Genomic DNA, 8,274 nt, shown 5'->3' on the forward strand with positions numbered 1-8,274 from the left:
ATGGATAACACAGAATACAGACGAAACATCACTGTCCAGTACTGCTTTCCTGACAACAATGCATCTTGCAGAAAGGAGGTCCGAACAGGCCCTGCTTATATATTTCTGTTCATTATTATCTTATGTATATCTGTGTGCACTGTGTTTCTGAACCTGCTGGTGATCATCTCCATCTCTCACTTCAAGCAGCTCCATACTCCAACCAACCTGCTCATCCTCTCTCTGGCTGTGGCTGATCTTCTGGTGGGTCTGTTTGTTATGCCTGTGAATATAATGCAACTGATGGATTCCTGTTGGTATCTTGGTAAAATGGCATGCTCTGTGATTCCATTGATCAGTTTTCTTGCAATGGTGGCATCTGTCTATAGTCTGGTTTTAATTGCTGTAGATCGGTACATTGCTGTGTTTGACCCCCTGCTTTATCACACTAGAGTCACTGTGAGTAAGATGTCTATATGTGTAATTCTAAGTTGGTCATTTTGTCTTTTGTATAATTCAATTATTTTGTATTTTAATGACAGTCTCACTCCAGCACAGCTATACACTTCATGCTATGGTGAGTGTATTCTGAGTGTAAAACATTCCTGGATAGTTGTTGACTTTGTGGTTTCTTTCATAACCCCCTGCTGTCTTATACTGGTATTGTATTCTTAGATTTTTAGAGTGGCCAGACATCAAGCTAAAGCTGTAAGGGCTGTAATCAATAGTACCTCCTACAAAAATGGAGCCAAAATTTCAGGTTCTTCTCAAACTAAAGCAGCCAAAAAATTAGGCACAGTTATTTTTGTTTATCTCGCTTGTTTCATACCATATAATTTAGGGTCACTGTCAGAAGAAAGCTTGACAACTGCATCAACAGTGTGGACTGTGTTTAACTGGCTTTTATATATTAACTCTTTTGTGAACCCACTTCTGTACTCTGTTTTTTATTCATGGTTCAGAGCATCAGTGAAGTATATTGTTATCTGCAGAATATTTGAATTGTCATCTTCAAGATTCAGTTTGCATAGTGAACATTCTTAACATAACAGAGCAATTCTCATTCATATGTATTGTAATACTCAGCCCTGTATACAGGCATTCACCATGTCACAATTTCTGTTAAGTATTGTTAATAAACATTGCCTTCATCTCAGATATCTCCAGAATTTCATAATAGTAGTTACCTTTCCAGATTCTGAAAAAAAAATGGACTTTGTTATAAAAAAGGAACTTAGTCTAAATTATTTAACCACTAAAACACCAGTAGATTATAAAATCCAAAAAATCATTTTGATTCGTTATAATTTCCATTTAATTCCACCAATTCAACACTTGTTGGCTTAAACATGTAGCTATAACATTTAAACCAGTGTCAGTGGCAGTCTAATAGGTATTGTCTTTGCTATTTTGTGGAATTAAACTTTGATAATTCGCTCTTATTACGCATGTGTGTCCAATGTCTAGCACCTCTTCACTCCAATTTCTTTACTACTTATGTCCCGCCCTCGTCTCGTTGTGTCTGTTTTCCCCGGTCATGTGCTCTTTCTAAGCACATGGCTATGTTTTGTTTATGTTCTTGTCTCCGCCCTTGTCCCGCCTTTGTTCCGCCTCCTCGTCTGTGTCATCTGTTAACCCGTCCTCCTCGTTATCTGTCCAGGTGTGTCTCATTTATGTCTTGTATTTAAGCCCTCTTGTCTTACGTCTTGTTGGTCGAACATTTCTCATTTCTCTGTTGTCTTCAGTCCTGTCGGTCACGTTATCTGTCTGTCTCCTTAGTTTCCTCGTCGTCGTTTCATTTCACTTTGTTTTCTGTCTGTCCCATTTACCTCGTTTATTTCTTAGTGTCCAGTCTAGCTTGTTTACCTTCTGTCGAACGTCTCTTTGTTTTGTTATTTTTCCTTGAATAAACGTTTGTGTTTTAGCGGATGCGTCCGCCTTCAGTCAGTCCGCTCCGTGTTCCTGACAGAATGTTCGACCAATACAAGGACGCAGCTAGCACAGACTATCCATTTGCAAGGTGTGCTGTTCGCCGGACTCCATTCCGTACAGGCCCCAAAGATCCTGTGGGGGAGGTTTTAAAAGCGGCCTCGGAATGGAGTCGCCGGCTCCAGCTCCTGCTTGGCGCTGTTCCGAATCCCATACCGGAGGAGTCGACTTGTGAATCGAGTAATTGCGCCAGCGGGAGTCAAAAGAGTCGGCGAAAGAAACGTGCTGGAGACACCCCCTCGATGGTGGATTACCCCCTCAGGTCCGGGGAAATTTTTTTGGGGGGGTTAAGGGTAGGGGCTGTTAGCCTCCATCCTCAGGACAACGGAGGTGGGGCTAACAGGGGCGCACCTCTGAGGGATCTGTTGGGTGCGCCCGTCAAACCCCCTAAACCCTTTACTGCTCCAGCACGTGCCCGGCGAGCGGCACGGGCCCCTGCCTCCGTGGGCGACGTCGCAGGGCCCCCTGCCTCCGTGGACGTCGTCGCAGGGCCCCCTGCCTCCGTGGACGTCGTCGCAGGGCCCCCTGCCTCCGTGGACGTCGTCGCAGGGCCCCCTGCCTCCGTGGACGTCGTCGCAGGGCCCCCTGCCTCCGTGGACGTCGTCGCAGGTCCTCCTGTCTTTGTAATGGCGGCTCCCTCAGCCGCTTCTGCCCCCGTGACTGTGGCTACGGCCGCTTCTGCCCCCGTGACTGTGGCTACGGCCGTTTCTGCCCCCGTGACTGTGGCTACGGCCGTTTCTGCCCCCGTGACTGTGGCTACAGCCGTTTCTGCCCCCGTGACTGTGGCTACGGCCGTTTCTGCCCCCGTGACTGTGGCTCCGGCCGCTTCTGGTTGTGTCCGTGGGACAGCCCCAAGGACTTCGGGGCCGACCCCTAGAACTGTGCCCAGGCTGGTTCCTCAGACTGCCCCACAAACATTTGCCAGTCCTGGGCACCCACCTGTTATATTGGTTCCCCTGTCTGTCCCTGTCCTGGTTCCTGTCTCTGTCCTTGTCCCTGTGCCCGTGTCTGCCTTTGTCTCTGTCCCAGTCTCGGTCACTGTTTGTGTCAGTCCCTGTGAATGTCTTGGTCCCTGTTCCCCTGTCAAGTCCTGTCCAGTCCCCTGTTAGTCCTGTCAAGTACCCTGTTAGTCCAGTCCAGTCTCTGTTTCAACCCCCTGTCCCGTCTCCGGTCAAGTCCCCGTTTCAACCCTCTGTCTTGTCTCATGTCCAGTCCCCTGTTAGTCCTGTCCAGTCCCCATTTCCACCCTCTGTCTTGTCTCAAGTCACGTCTCCAGTCCAGTCCCCGTATCCGTCCAGTGTTCAGTCACCTGTCTTGTCTCCACTCCAGTCCCCTGTCCTGACACCTGTCCATGTCCAGTCTTCTGTCCCCAAACCTGTTCAGTCCCCTGTCTTGTCACAGTTCTTGTCCAATGTGCAACCCCAGTGTCCTGTCAAGTCTCATGTGTCCACTCCCGTCCTGTCCAGTCTGTTCCAGTTTCTAGTTCAGTCTTCTGTTGCCCCCCTTTGTCAGTCTCCTGTCATGTCCCCTGTCTCCTCTTGTATATTCGGTCCTGTCGTGTCCCCAGCTCCTGTGTCTGTTCCTGTCCTGTCCTGAGTCCTGTCTCCCATGGTTCCTTGTCTTGTCTTAATCTGTCTTGTTTTCCGTGCCCTCTCCTGTGCCAACTCCTGGGGGGTTTAGGTGTACGCGCCCCGGGAGTTGCGCGTTCATGGGGGGGGCATCTGTCACGCCCTCGTCTCGTCGTGTCTGTTTTCCCTGGTCATGTGCTCTTTCTAAGCACATGGCTATGTTTTGTTTATGTTCTTGTCTCCGCCCTTGTCCCGCCTTTGTTCTGCCTCCTCGTCTGTGTCATCTGTTAACCCGTCCTCCTCGTTATCTGTCCAGGTGTGTCTCATTTATATCTTGTATTTAAGCCCTCTTGTCTCACGTCCTGTTGGTCGAACATTTCTCATTTCTCTGTTGTCTTCAGTCCTGTCGGTCACGTTATCTGTCTGTCTCCTTAGTTTCCTCGTCGTCGTTTCATTTCGCTTTGTTTTCTGTCTGTCCCATTTACCTCATTTATTTCTTAGTGTCCAGTCTAGCTTGTTTACCTTCTGTCGAACGTCTCTTTGTTTTGTTATTTTTCCTTGAATAAACGTTTGTGTTTTAGCTAATGCGTCCGCCTTCAGTCAGTCCGCTCCGTGTTCCTGACAACTTAGAAATGTATAAATGTATGTACAGGGTGTGAAGAGAAGTTGTGATAATCAGCAGAATTATAGACAGGCATTGGGCTTTACTTTAGATTGTTGGTGGCCTTATATTGCTGTATGTATCATTCTACTCAGTTTGTGTGCGATTCAGTGATGTTTTAACTTCCTGTTCCAGTCCAGGTACTACAGCTGGGGACAAAAAAAGTTTAATACCCTTTAATAATTATAATAATAATAATAATAAAACTTTGTTGCTATTAACTGCTTGTCATAAGTGACCATTTGTTTGTTTGTCACTACTCAATAATTACTCGCTAGCAATACTGTGGCCTCAGACATTTTGGTGGCATTTTCTGATGTACAAATCATTCTTTGTGCAAAATCATTTCAAGCATAAGGCTTTAAACTACTACTGTAAAGATACACTCACAGTCTTTTACGATGGTTGCCTTACTACAATCATGAGTTATGATGTAATATTTAATATCAGATGACACAAATTAGCCATTCACATTAGTGGGAGGATGCATGTTCATGTATAAAAAGCCAAATTGTTCAGTTCTCTTCTATTGGACTTAACAGCTTAACTAGTTCCAGCTGGAAGATCTGTTAAATGGATATAACAGTCTACAACCAAAACATCACAGTTCAGTACTGCTTTCCTGACCACAATGCATCTTGCAGAAAGGAGGTCAGAACAGGCCCTGTGTATATATTTCTGTTAATTTTTCTCTCATGTATATCTATGTACACTGTGTTTCTGAACCTGCTGGTGATCATCTCCATCTCTCACTTCAAGCAGCTCCACACTCCAACCAACCTGCTCATCCTCTCTCTGGCTGTGGCTGATTTTATTGTGGGTCTGACTGTTTTGCCTGTGAATATTACACAAGTTATAGACTCATGTTGGTACCTTGGCATGCTCTGTGATTCCAATTGTCAGTTTTCTTGCAATGTTTGCATCTGTTTTTAGCCTGGTTTTAATTGCCGTAGATCGGTACATTGCTGTGTGTGACCCCCTGATTTATTCCAGTAGAGTCACTTTCTGTAAAATGTCTATATGTGTAATCCTAAACTGGTCTTTTCTGTCTGGTCTATATTATTATTATTATTATTATGTATTTTAATGACAATCTCACTCCAACACAGCTGTACATTACATGCTATGGAGAGTGTGCGGTGGTCATGAAACATAACTGGCTAATTGTTGACTTTGTGGTTTCATTTCTGTCCCCTTGCAGCATTATACTGATCTTGTATGGCTTGATATTTAAGGTTGCAAGACGTCAAGCTAAAGCTGTCAGAGCTGTGAGCAATGGTGCTTCAAATAATGAGGGTGTCAACATAGCAAGGTCTTTACAAACCAAAGCAGCCAAAAAATTAGGCACTATTATTTTAGTTTATCTGGCTTGTTGGATACCATATTATTTAAGTTCTCTGTCACTTGAAAGCTTGACTACTTTGTCAGTGTTGTGGACTGTATGTAGCTGGTTATTTTATTTCAACTCCTTTGTAAACCCCCTTCTTTACTCTGTTTATTATTCCTGGTTCAGAGCATCAATGAAGTATATTGTAACTTGCAGAATATTTGAGTCATCTTCTTCAAGATTTAATTTGTACAAAGAACATTTTTAACAGAACTGAGCTCATATCAGGAAACTCCCATATCACATTAATATTGTACCACACAGCATGCATCAGTCACAAAGAAATCTTTGGGTGATATGTCATTTCTTATATTTCTTATATTATTAGTATTTATTGTTCTTATGTCTCATATTTCCACATATATCTATAATTTGTAGGAGTTCCATGGTCCTGGAGTCCGCACTAAGCTACACATTCCTGATATGAATGTTTTTCAGCAGGAAATAAAAAACCATGCACACATTCAAATAAGGCATTGGAACTCCAAGATGCCAAGATTCAGAAGCATGCTTTATGGTATTTTTATTATGCATTCTGCTCTTAAAATAGAAAAATTATCTTTCTATAAATGTTTCATAATTTTCAATTTATTTCATTTTGTTTCTTTCCTCTGAAGTGCATATAATTATTTTTATATTTTATCTTTAATTTTTTTTTTATAAAATTGGACAAGAATTACATTTCATTTTTTACTTATATATGAGCTTTTACAATCAATGGAGATTGTGACAACACTGAAAATTAAATTGTAAATAATTTTACATTTAAAGTAGAAATCAATACGATAGGAATTAGAAATTAAACGTGGCAAAAATAATATATTCACAATAGTGGATTTGTTTCATATCAAACTTTGACTATGTTCGCTAATGCTATAGAAATATAACAATATCCTTTGCAGTAGTAGATGTTGCTATTGTATTACCATGGACCTCATTATGCTGTATTAATATATTCATAGTTGTTTGTGTATACGATTTTGTTCCAGTTGGACTACTTTTCCCCTCACTGCATTTAATTGAAAGCACAAGAACCAGGATGAGAAAATGCGTTATTCTGCCTAAATGCACAAAGGAATTCTACAATTTGTTAGGTAATTAAAATAAAAAAACATCACCATAATTCTGGGATTACTAAAATTGGACTAAATTTATTCATTTTTTTTAATGACATTCTTTATGTCCTAAGCCATACTTGTCACGCCTTCGTCCTGTCAGTCTGTTGTCCCCGCCATGTGCTTTATTCGCACATGGCTATGTTTTGTTTATATCCTTGTCTCCGCCTTTGTTCCGCCTCCTCGTCCGTGTCATGTGTTATCCCGTCCTCGTTATCTGTCCAGGTGTGTCTCGTTTGTGTCTGTATTTAAGCCCTCTTGTCTCGTGTCCTGTTTGTCGTTCATTTCTCATTTCACCGTTCACGTTTCACTTCATTTTGTATTGTTGTTTAGCTCTGTTCCAGTCAAGTCAAGTCGTGTCGTTTCGTTTCGTTCTGTGTCCCAGTCGCGTTGTTGCCTTCCTTCCTTCTTCGTGTCAAGTCGTTTTGTTTATATCCCTACTCTTGTTGTTTTCTAACTTCGTGTTTGCCCTGAAAGTCCGTTTGTGTACGTTTCCTCTGTCAGCGTTTCGCTTTGTTTTCCGTCTGTCCCCGTTTACCCTGCTTATGTCTCAGAGTCTAGTTTAGCCCGTTTTCCTTTTTGTTTAAAGTCTGTTTTGGTTATTTTTTTGTTAAAATAAACTCATTGTGTGTTAGCAAGTGCGTCCGCCTCCGTCAGTCTGCCCGTGAACCGTGACAGAATGAACGACCAAAAGGACGCAGCTAACACGAACACTCTCCCGGAAAGGAACATAAGAACGGCAGAGGACATACTGGCTGTAAGGGTTGGTGATCAACCTCTCGTTCTACAGTCTTTTCTGGGAGTTCCGGCGGAATATGAAGGAGGTCCAAATTGGAAAGGTTTTATATTCCAATGTCGAAACTATTTCGAGTATTTGACTTGTCCTCCTCCTCCAGCGTTAGTTCAAGTTATGTTCATAATATCTCTCCTTAGAGGAGAGGCGTTACGGTGGGCCGAAGCCGTAATCAAGGAGAGATATCTAGACATAGATGTAGAGACATTTTTTGAACTTGTTGCTGAAAGATTCTCCCGTTCTGCTCCCGAGGATTACCCCCTCAGGTCCGGGGAAATTTTTGGGGTGGGGTTGAGGGTTGGGGCTGTTAGCCTCAAGACACTGGACATGGGAGATGAGGCTAACATGGGCACATTTCCGGGGGAACTACGGTCAAGGAAGTCCCTCGAGAGTGCGCCCATCAGTGCCCCTAAACCCGCTAAATCTAGAACTCGTGCTCGGCGAGCAGCACGAGCCCCTGCCTCGGTGGAAGTCTCTGCTCCTGTCTCCGAGAGCGCGGTGCCTCCAGCCGCTCCAGTCTCCGTGGGCGCGGCGCCTCCAGCCGCTACAGACTCCGTAAACGCGGCGCCTCCTGCCGCGCCTGTCTTCGTGAACGCGGCGCCTCCTGCCGCGCCTGTCTTCGTAAACGCAGTGCCTCCTGCCGCGCCTGTCTTCGTTAACGCGGCGCCACCTGCCGCGCCTGTCTCCGAGAGCGCTTCGCCAACGGCCACGCCTGTCCCCGAGAGCGCTTCGCCAACGGCCGCGCCTGTCCCCGAGAGCGCTTCGCCAACGGCCGCGCCTGT

General features: G+C 44.4%; 2 pseudogenes; both read left to right on the forward strand.

Annotated features, from left to right (window-relative positions):
- Nucleotides 1-1,023, forward strand: LOC136674386 (trace amine-associated receptor 6-like; annotated as a pseudogene).
- A 3,747-nt stretch (nt 1,024-4,770) lies between these two features.
- Nucleotides 4,771-5,792, forward strand: LOC136674379 (trace amine-associated receptor 6-like; annotated as a pseudogene).
- The last annotated feature ends 2,482 nt before the right edge of the window (nt 5,793-8,274 follow it).

This window comes from Hoplias malabaricus, chromosome 18 (assembly GCF_029633855.1).
Source record: "Hoplias malabaricus isolate fHopMal1 chromosome 18, fHopMal1.hap1, whole genome shotgun sequence".
NCBI lineage: Eukaryota > Metazoa > Chordata > Actinopteri > Characiformes > Erythrinidae > Hoplias > Hoplias malabaricus.